Raw genomic sequence first — 12,747 nt, forward strand, 5'->3', positions numbered from 1 at the left:
AACAATATTTCTAATATCATATAGAACATTTTAATACAAAAAACTTTATCCAAGATGTATGTATTCTATATATTTTTTATCGAAAAGTTCAAAAAGTTTGTTACAACGAATATAGCAACATATGACAATCGGTTCACGTATATTGCATACATTCACCATTGCATAAATTCGCAACAAATTCTGCGAATACTGAATGACCTTTACTGTTAGAAGCGGCAATGCAGCATTGGTAAACAATATAAAATAATACCTCGTTTCTGCATTGATCAGTCTGCGTTTTAACAGAAATTACTGTGCGATGTACTTCGATCGAAACCATCGAGATGCAACATCACTTCCGATTTGACTCCACTTTATATCGCAGCAAACTGAATGAAGAGATTCGAAAACTTCGCATCTTTATTTGTATTTTTCTTATATAGTATTTTATATATAATATTTATACAAAGAAGATAAAATATATTAAGTACATACAAATATTAATATACAGATTAAAACGTTGGAAGTTATAATTCCGAGTTTTTATTTAATAAACATTCATCTCAAAGTGATCACAGAATATAAGAAATTCAATAAACAGAGGGATATGTATTTTATAAACTAGGATATGTATTTTCATTTACTAAAATATTATTTTTACTATCTTTAAGAAAAAAAGGAGATTTATTTCGTCGTTATATTATATTTAAAAAATTCTTGTATATATTTCTTTATTTAAAATGTAGATATATAATTGTATTTTACTGATAGATTTCTCGACAAATAATTGAATATACTTGATGCTTTTTTGTGTTTATTCTTCACATTGTTATATGATGAATTTTCATTATCTGTTGAGCTTGAAATTCTCACTGTTTTCGTACTGCTAAAAGATGATACGCTTGCTATCACTATAACGTTTATGCTTGTTAGTTGAGTTCGGTTTGAAATTGGTTCTTCATCAATTCTATCTTGAGAGACACAAACATCCGTAATTCTAACAAGAAGGTGGTTTAATAACGTTACTACTGTTGCGCACAAATTAGGACAATAGCATTAAACGTTCTGCAAAGCTTCAACAAAGCGATTTGGAATTCATTGATGGACATATTTAACTTATTGTTTGATTATGAGTAAATATATAAACAGATTTAGACTGAAGTCATATCGATTCATTTGCACAATTTGAGTCACAAATACAGAGATACAAAGATTATATGTATTGCAAATAAATAAACAGAAAATTACAATTAAAGAATTAACGATCACATAATTATAAAATTGATGATTATATAATTTGAAAATATCGAAAATGCAAATTAAGAGACAAATAAACAAACGTATATTTATTAATAGTTAATATTTATATTAATTATAGTATATTAATTATAGTTTTAAATTTTGTATTTCTTTCTATAATGCAATATGATTTATTTATATTGCATTATTTGTTAAATTAATTGCAATTGTTAACTGTAATTTCAACGTAATTTTTTATATAATAATAATTGTATTAAACATACATTACATTAATTTAGTAACAAAGTTTTGGGTTTTCTTTAATCTCTTTCTCCTAATACACAGATATTTAATTCTTCTTAAGGATATAATTTGAGAAATTCTACTCCTACATCGATTTCTTTGTATCAATACTTTACAAATTATATCAATTAATTAAAAATATGATAGAAGTTATAAGCTGCTACAATTAAATTAAAGTCATTGAAATCGAATAGCAAACAATTTTTATCCTAAATTTTATTTTATCATAAAACGTATATATATATATACATTTTTATTTATTGAGTTTTTTTAAGGAACTAATAATATTTGTTTGCAGTTTACATTAATAAAATTTGATTCCTGATATAAGTTTTGCTAGACAAGATATTTATACTAATGAATAACAAAAGAATTTTTCCAAATTTTTCAATATTATTTTTGCCTAGTTGATGAAAGAGAAAAAGATTTATTAATTATGATCATATTATCTCGGATGATTTGCTATACAAAATAGACTGATAATTAAATCAGATTGCTTGTCTCTTAGTTTAGCATCTAAAATGTTAGACTAAAAATATTAAATAGAAAAATGTCATTTGTTTCAACCAATTTTAAAAGCCAATTTTAAAATAATATTAAGCGCACACATGCATACGCACACACGCGCGCGCGCAGATCCTGGAATACAATCAATATATATATGTATATAGACACCTTGCTAATATTACGTGTGAGAGATTATAAGATTACTTTTAATTAACCAGTTAATGAATCAAATTTAATTATCCTTTATTTTTTAATGATCGGCGATTTTGGAGAACACAAAGAAGAAAAGCTTTGAAAAAATATCATGTTTAAAGCCAGAAGTGATAACATTATTATTATTATTAAACTTTAAATTTTCTATAGTCTTTAAACTATCGATGACATTGTGTAGCAATAAAGTACAATACCGCATCGCTATCTTTGATGTACAATAAACGAGTGTTAATTTTTGTTTTATCAAAGACAGAGAGAAATTTAAATATTTTGTTAAATAATACAACATGTACTAAATGAATTAATAATTAGTATCAATATAATATTTTTTTGTAAAAAAGTTATTGAAATTTATCTTTTATCATATTTTTGATAATTTCCTCGATTAAAAAGCATCTATCTTAAATATTTCATCAAATATAAAAAATAATTCTGCTTTATTTCTTATAACAGCGATAAATTTTAATGGTATTATTATTATTATTATAGTACTATACTAAATCACTTTTTTATCTAACCAAAAATTTTGAAAATTATTTTACGTTAAGTAATATTGCGATATGAGTGTTCAGACATTTTTTTCTCTGAAAATTAATAATTTTCATAAAAATGAATCATTTTAGTTGTAAATATTCCAAAAAAGTTTTCATATTACTTTATAGAGTTGTTAATATAAATATTAATCTGCACTTAATGGTACAATAATGCATAAAAGGAAGTATGCGAAATAGCTTATTTTATTTTAGCAAAAGTGAGCTGTGATTTAACTTCATTCACGCAATGAAAAGAAAGTTCAACCAAAATATGGAACAAAGAAAAGAGTAACTTTGACAAATATACCGCGCTGAGATTTACGCCGCAGAAAAATAGAAGGAGTGGGGGTAATTTTCCCGCAACTATTCTGTTATATTAGTATTGTGTTATGATTTCAGTTTCTTACTGTTAATATTAATAAAATTATTGTGAGTTAAATCGATTTGTCACTGTAATAAGTAACGTGTTATAAATTATAATTTACATAAAATGATTACTGTAGGGCGTATAAAAGATTTAGTAGTTATTTTGTGATACATACGTGTAGTAGAATAGTAAAGCATGTTGTATAGCAAAATACAAGTGTTTTATTTTCGTATTCTTTGTGTAGTTTGCTATCCTATCTATCTTTGGGATACATGGCATTTTTAGCGGGTGGAATTTATGCCCACAGCATACAAAGTGCGTAGATTGAATTCAGCAATAAATACATTATATAAAATATGTACCTCATGTCGTAACACTTGTAATACATCTGGAAAAATTGTAATTATTATTTATTACTTCATATACATATTTATCATTCTTATTTCTTAATAAAACTTTATAAACGCATTTTGTAAGTTATTATCATTTTACGTCTTATTTATATGTTGTAAATTCTTTATGAGCAATACTACTCTCTCTGCCCTATGAGTAGCCATATATCCCACCCCTATGGAATATATGCAAGGATTTAAAACAAAGTTAATTTTTTAATACGAAATATGAATATTTCGGATTTCTAATATTTTTTTCATAATAGTACATAGTACAAAGTTTGTACTGATATAGTTCGTTTATTTTAAACATAATAAATAATACTTAATGAATTAAGTTTTTGATAAGTGCGGCGTATATTTCGAAATGCTAAGAAAATTTCACGTATTCATAAGAAGCTAATTGTTAGTTTGAATAAAGTACTCCGCTATTCTCACAGATTGATTCGTTGTCAAATAATATAGTTGGTATGTAACTTATTGTTTAGACCGTAATCAATATATGATGACTTTAATTAATGAAAACTTGAGTACATATCATAAAAATACTTATGGAATGAAATTGATGAATGATACACGAATAAGATAAAGTTTCATAAATAAAATTTGAAAGATATATTAAAAACTTACGTTGATTTATTAAATTTACGTTGATGATTAAAAATATATTTTTGGTTTTTATTCTTTCAATAACGATTCTTCTAACAAAATTCTTGCGAATTACACAATTTAGAATAGAATAAACAAACTACTCTCTTAATAAATCATTCATTTGGAAGCTTTCCCTTTCTAAACACATACTGTGATTAAATTTTAAATGTATCTCTGAATTTAAATTGTAGGTTAATGAATGTACGAATATGCTAACTCTCTCTGAATCAATAAAATATTCGGCAGCAATTTGACGGTGCAGGGAAATATAAGAACAAAGATAAATGCTTCAAATTAACTTTAATATATCCCGTCAATAAAAATGATATTATTTCATTTTTATGTCATGGGAGTAAAAATATTTTTTACTCCCGGCCAAAGTATTATTTTTCTTACAATTTTATTTACAAATTTTCAATATATTAAGATATTCTTTAAATAAATATCAAAATGATTAAAATAATTAAAAATTATAAGATAATTTATAGATTAATTTAATTCATAACAACACGGCATAAAAAACACAATAACTAAGAAATAATCTATATCGAAGATAGAGATGTTGAATACTTTATGTGATTTCATGTGAATTTATGTATCACATTTGTAATTTTTCGAATTGCGCCGAATTGATTTTTCGAACTTAGAAATGCAACTGAACTAGTATAATAATATCATAAATTAAATTGCTCAATTTAATTTGTAATATTACTATATTAGTTCAGTAAATTTATATTATTAATATAAATCTAAATAATATGTTAAAACAAAATTAATCCCGATTTCAACAAGATCAATATAGCTATTGAATATAATCTGTCAACATACAACGTTATGTAGGTGGGAAGTAGTTTGCCACGACGATAAACGCGGGTCAATATTTTTCCAGGTCTCTTGCTGAAACTTCTCGAAGTTGTGCAAATTATCGAAAGAGATTTTCGTTAAGACGAGACGACCGTGACCGGATTATTTTTATCTTTTGGTTACTATTTGCCAACCGATGGCTTTTAATTTTACAGATCTCCGTCTGCGAGAATTAAATGCTAACTCGGCACGTTAGCACGTAACGGAGAGAAATGTAAGGGGAAATTATAGGCAAATGGATGCGAGTAACGAGGTAAAGAGTAAAATACGATGTTTAGTGACAATTATTTGCTTCTACATCTCCTTTGATCGAGGGACATCGAGAAGTTCCTTAGGTTGCGCCTGTGTGCTATTTTCGTGCAACATTGCTCTCCAAGGGATTATCTGTATCTTTATATTTACATCCGCCTCTTCGCGAGCGATTAATTCTATCTTTTTTTCAAGCACGTTCGTTAAGTCTTTCGTAAGGTTAGAAATTTATATTGGAGATGCTATCATGTTTAACGTACACTTTTTCCGGAAATATGAAACGCGGTGTGTAAAATTATGAACTGCAACAAGAGTATGGGATAATGGCACATACGATATTATCTTTTATAATTTTTGTAATTTAATTACTTTTATATATTTTCTTTTTCTGGATAACATATATGCTTCAATATTTTTATTGTAATGTCTTTTGATGTGTATTATTTCCGAACTCATTGGTCTACAGATTGTAGAGAGGTTCCACTGCAACGATATTTCTTATAAGTATACGATTAAACATATTTTCTCGTTTCTATTGATTTTCTTCAATTTAAAAACTTTATAGTTATCAACGTATTGTGTTCAGATTTAATATTCATATTAAATAGTTTCCAATTTCTGAAATTGAAATTTAAGCATTTTAATTTTTTACAGCTTCAAAAGCTGTAGGCTATATAGCAATTATATTTTGAGATTATTACATTATATTACCGGAACATAAATTTCAAAAATATAATATTATTGTTAATTAATTCTTTTCCGTATAATATCCTCAATTAATTTTTCACCATTTTTCTCTAGAATCAGTTACATTGTGGCACGATGTGCCATAAAATGCTATTATAACGCTTGTCTAGAGATGCTGGAACACACAAAAAAACATGCGACAACGACATGAAAAAAAGATCAGAAAAAAAGATGTCGTAGAGAATACATCAAAATAATTTTATATAAATTTTGGAAAAAGAATTTCAAAGCAAGCTCATACAACACAGTTCTTCAAGAAATATTCTGGATGTAGGTTGTCCTATGGATATCCTCAGGACATTCTTTGGAGAATTGTATTGCGTGGGAGCGTTTTCATATTATCTGTTCGCTTTTAAAATTAAGTTATATTAATTACGTCAGGCAATGTTGTCTTATTATATTATAAACAATTATTTTAACGAAAATAAATTTAATAAACGGTTAGATTGTGTACAGAGAGTGCATAAGATATTACTTTAATATATATTGTCTACCGTAATATAACATGCACAGAATACGCATAACATATTGAAATATTCATTGTATTTTTTCTCGATATTTCTTATCTCACTTAGATATTGATTGCGTGTAAGATAACGGTGAATTAAATTAGGATAGTAAATACATACAAACTAAAAGCGTAAAACAATTTTCCACGAATAAACGGTAATGAAATATCTATAAATAGAGACCTCTTTTTATCTTCAATTACAAGTTAAAGATAAGCTAAAAATAATTTCAAAAGTCTTTATCTGCTTGTTCCGTCTTAAAGACGGAAATGAAAGACTTCCTTTCGTCTTCTTTATTAAGAAGAATCACAATATCATCACACATGAAAAATACTTTTCAGAATACAAGTGAAAGATAAACTAAATATAATTTAAAAAGTTTTTATCTGTTTATCTTAAAGACGGAAATGAAAATAATTGTTTTACAATGATAAAGTTTTATCATTATCTATGTAATGTCTTATAATTTCTATGTAAAACTTATTAATCTCTGGTAGCTTTGTTTTTATTAATTTTAATGTTGCTGGCGAATTTCGCATGTAATAAATTTTAAATGTTATTATAGAGAAGTTAAGAAAATTGAAATCTAGATATCAAATAGAATAAAATGGCTGCGTAATCGTCAGATTTATAAAAAACTCTGTTATTTTGTAATATATGAGATATTTAATCATTCATAAATTTTTATTACTTTGTATGGCTTCATCCTAAATATATATGTTGTATATATAGGAATTGCACATGTTATTATATAATCTATATATATAGACAATTCATTATATTCATTGAAAAATAGATTTTTAAAAATAAAATTACTGTTGTGTAAAAGTAAAATTTAGAACAATTATTGTCAGAACAATAACTGAACGATATACGATACTTTTGTATCTTATTTTACATTTAGAAACAACTAATCTGAGTAATGGATAATATGATATGATTTTCATGATTTTCAATCGATTGCGAGTTATATTTAGTTTACTATGCTTAAACATCGAAAAAATACAATCACATTTTCGATTTATAAAAATTTTATTAATATATTTTAAAATTTTATTAAAAATTTATTAAAAAATTTTATTGATATATTTTTATATCTTATTAAAAGGTTATTAAAAAAAAAAATTTTTATATCTTATTAAATAAAGTTGTGAGAATTTGTAAAGATAATAAAGCTAAGTAAATAATGACATTTTAAAAGATAGAAATCATAAATATTTTTATATTATTTACATGCTTCTCAAAATTGATAAAAATAATCATATTTTGCTGTACAAATAGTTATTTGAAAGCAAAGTTATTTGTTAGGAAATGAAACCGATCTTTTTAGAGAGGAACTTTTCGTAGTCGTCTTCTAAAAGAAAATCTTATGATAAAATTTATATTCATCAAAGTAACTTTAATTGTTTTAAATATTTTTATATAAAAACCTTTATATACAAGTGTTGATTTTACGTAAAGTAAATGTGATCGAGCAATCTTATATTTAATATTTAAAGATAACATTGAAAACGAGTATATTATGTCAAGTACAATATAAAAGAATATGCGTTTTCGTTGATTGATGTTTGAGTTTATGTTTAAATAATAAAGTATGCGCTCAATTAAGATATTCTTTTTTGAAATATAGACGACAAAATTAGCATTTTAGAGAAATTCAATCTCAAGAGAAATTCATCGGGACAAGACTGACAAGAGGGCTGTCACAATGAGAACAGTTCGTCGTATTCTCGCGTATTCTTTACATTTTCTTGAGGCATTGAACAACTCGCATAATTTAAACACAGTGTTGTACACATTGCTTGTAGCGATTAAACAAAATATAGGATTTACGCACAAAATACTATTCTCTAACTTTTAAAGAACATCTAATATTAAAAATTTTATTACGTGTGTGATTTCTATATATAGTATATACGTACATACTAGCTATATGCGAAAACACGGTTAAATTATTGTAAGATCATTTCGTCTGAATTCAGAAAAATTATACAATGACTGCAATATCTATTATCTCATTTAAATTGCGAGATATTCTATCTGTAATAAATATTAATGCGCTATTGTATAGTGTATGCTACATTCATGCAAAAACGTGTAATTTCATCTCATCGTCTTACATATATTATACATATGTGTGCTCTATGCACTATACATCATGTACAAAATTAATAATCAATACATTATGTTGACATAACGTGGCCAACGGATGTCTCGTGAGTGTTGTTCTGTGTTCTGATGAAGAAATAAACGTTGATTTTCTGTCAAGCGTTTTCATAAAAGTGACATCATGGTTGAACGTACAGAGTTTTCATTCCTTTCTTTTAATAATTCACTACCGTAGCTTTCCAGTAATACGTTCTTTTAACAATCTGCTCTTTATTCGTTTGTACGTATTCTTTTAAACTTAAATAAATTGTTTCATTTTGTTCACGCTTCTTGCTATCACTTTATTGTCACTTTTCAAAAACTAGTCTGATGTAATGAAACCGCGAAGAATTTCTTCTATCTTTACATCAAGTGATATTATAGTATACACAATTTATAAGTTACTTTTTTCTCAATTATACATTCAGCAACTGTTTTCTTTACTTTAATATTTTTACTTTAATATTTACTTTAATATTTGAATACTTCTTAATGTATATGTTATGTATCTCCTTTAACGTCTTTATCGTTCTTTCAAAGTAGGAAATGGAAATCTCGTGAAAAATGAAGATTCGGACAGTCATCTCCAAGTTGTTGTAAAATAGCTTTTGAGAAGTATTCGCTTGAGCGTTTATCTTTTCCTATTTTTTGCTAAACATTAATTTTCTTTTTATGGCTTTTTGTGTAAGATTCTTTTAAGATTCTTTTTAAATAAATAGCCTTCTGGCCTTAATAAAGCGGCTTCTAATAGAATATATAATGGAATTTGAGATCCTTTTCGCATCGATTACTTCGACAAGTGTTCACAATTGTGAATTAATGGAACGTGATATCATTGGGGATCCATGCACTTTTCGCGATAGGCGGTACAAAATTATATTGGGGATATGTAAAAGTTTCTATCGCTCACGTATTTAGCATTACGGATTAAATATTGAAGTGAAAATTACGATATATATTTTTGCTTTATGGTCAACCTACATAAAGTGTTACATGATAAATTATATTAATATAATCATCTTTTTTTTTTCATTTCATGTAGCATAATTATTTTTAGTTCGTGTGAAAATGGAAATCGATATAAGGCACATGTCCATCAAAGTCCTATCAAATTTTTATTTTTTTCGTTCATGCAACATGACCTTTCTAGCACACGGTTTTGCAAAGTTGAAAAAGTGTTGAAAAAGTGAAAATTTGTCGATAACTTTATTCGTCCAAGAGCAGATACTTTTTTATATACACTATCTATCTTTTATCTAAAAGATGACAAAAAATGATAGATGATACTGAGAAATTTTTCGACTAATTATATTATATCCTTGGTAGAGATATAAATGAAAAAAAATATTTTAATTATAAAATAGAAACTTTTACATACCTTTAGATAAATTTAAATATAAATTGCACTATATATATCGATTATTCGGACATATGTTTGTCATCCAAATATATAAATTATATTTTCTACTTCTATTAGTTCTATATTCTAAACATGTTTTCTATAATGCATGCAAAAGTAAATTCAAAAAGTAATTCGAAAATATCATGATGAAAGAGCTCAAAGAGTCAGTGATAGCGAGAAGACATCTTTGAGAAATGTTGTTTTTCCTTAAATATATTTGATACTTGATGTAAACAATGAAAAACTGTGCGAAAATAATCATATACTATGCAATCTGTTACAAATAAAAAATAAGAAATTGGTCAAACGTTGTTAATTTATATGCTGCTGTGTTAAAATTAAATTAGAATCATTTGATGCAATTCATCAATACCGATGTTAGCTTTATCAATTATGACTATATAAAAAAATTTTCATTTTTTGGAATTTCAATTCTGAAAAATTCTAATTAATTAATAATAAATGATCGGGAATGCATGGAAATATAAAAGACAATCTTTTAGCTTTTTTTTTTATACACGTCAGAACCAGAAATATAGCATGAAATACTAATATAGCATAATATTTTACCAATATAGCAATCTAATATTCAAAAAGCAACATCATCAATGTTGTCACGTATTTTTGCCTCGACGTTTCCAAGTTCCATTGTTTTTGAACTATTTATGAACTCATAGTTCAACTTCTCGGGCCCATTGCCCACCGAAACTTTGCTCGCTCTTTTATTCACTGTTCATCGGTGCGATCGTGTGAATAAGTTATGCAAATTTCCATGTCATTTCAATTCGCTAAAAATACGTGGAATGAAATTGCAAGTTGTACCTTTTGAATTGCAATTTCGTGTAAAATCATGCAAAATTCTTCGCTAACATGCCGAAGAAGCAATGTGCATAGAAAGAAGGAACATGACACATATATGTATCAAATCATATGACAAATGTGCTAAAAGCTATATATGCATTTCACAAAAGCGTTCTTTTGTTTCTGTATGTATCTATTTACAGTAGATAAATATACCATAAATTCATGTAAACGATGATAAATAGTAAATTAATCTAATACTGTTGTAATGTTCATTTTAGAATGCTTATCACGATAAAAAGCAATATAACAAAAATATTAATGCTAAGAATTGTTGCAGTTGTAGCAACTAAATTATTTGTTGTAGCAACTTAATACTTCAAAATATCAAAATTGATTCATATCAGAGTATCGATCTCCGAAGTGTAATTATTTGTATCAACGCTTGGAACTTCAAAGTTCATAATCAGTACGTAGTAATTATTGATGTAATATTTACTTGTTGACACTTAGAATCGTCAATCTACAATTTCATTATAATTTCGTAGCTTAACCAACTATTATAAAATTGACATAAATGATACACAAATTAAACTACAAAAATTTATAATAAACAGAACGATATTAACCGTAATTTTATCTTTTGACAAATTAAAAGATTCTTAAAAGTATTAGGTTTCTATCTTGAAAGAGATATACTATCATAAGATATTAATGTTTGATTGATATAGCTTTTATATTTCTAAACGGATACTATCAATCATCATGCACTTGGTTGAATAGGTAATGTAAGAGATAGTCGATAGGTAAAGTTAATGACAAGTTAATGACCCAGAGCTTTTAATGCAGATTACGATAAAGCAATTAATTACGAACGAATAATATTGATTGCAATATTATGGAATAACAAAATGAAATGACTAAAAGTGTCGTCAAGCATATGAATAATATAAATGGAATTGTATTTAGCTTTATAAAAACATGGAAGTAAATTTACCTGTAAAAGGATCAAGAAATATATATCCAGAACCTTCTGTAGAAGCAACGTACATGATAAATTGACAAAGCTTTATGGAACTTCAAATGGCGTCATATTTCGTAAGAAAAATTTTGCACAATATTTCACACTTCTGTGAAATATTGAGTTATTGTATATTATATAATTAAAGTTATACAAATGTAAATTTTTTTGTAGTATACATAATACGCTTGCATTTTCTTAATAGGAAAATATAACGTCTATATGAAAATGGATCTTAAAAAGATACTATAATAATAAACTTAAAAAAATATAAGAATGGATATTGTTTTTAAAATAAAAATATCTATAATTAAAATTATGAATGTTTTAAAGTTATGTTGTATACTGTTGATGATAGAAATGTAAAGAATGTGTGTCACAATTGCACACTATAACATTGATATAAGCATCGATATAAATAAAAATTATAAAATCAATTAGTAACTCTTTTCTTAAATATATGATAAAATATATAGAGATAAAAAGATCTATGTCCTTATTTTTATCGTCCTTACTTTTAAATGTGCACACATATATAATTTACGTTATATATAATCAAAAATAAACGTTCACATTTTTCGATAAAAGTGAAATATGAATACGGACCAAAATATATATGTGCAGAGGAAAAAAATAAAAAATCAATAAAAGCTATAAAATCGTTAAAAAGAAAGATATACAGAAAGCAATATCTTTTATCTCTTTATAAAATTATCTCTTTGTAAAATTATATTAAATGTTATTCTTACCATATTTCCAAATAAATATTAATTGTAAGATAGATTACTTTCAAAAGAGAGATAATCTTTTATTTAATATATT

The sequence above is a fragment of the Atta colombica genome, unplaced genomic scaffold, assembly GCF_001594045.1.
Source record: "Atta colombica isolate Treedump-2 unplaced genomic scaffold, Acol1.0 scaffold41, whole genome shotgun sequence".
NCBI classification, from domain to species: domain Eukaryota; kingdom Metazoa; phylum Arthropoda; class Insecta; order Hymenoptera; family Formicidae; genus Atta; species Atta colombica.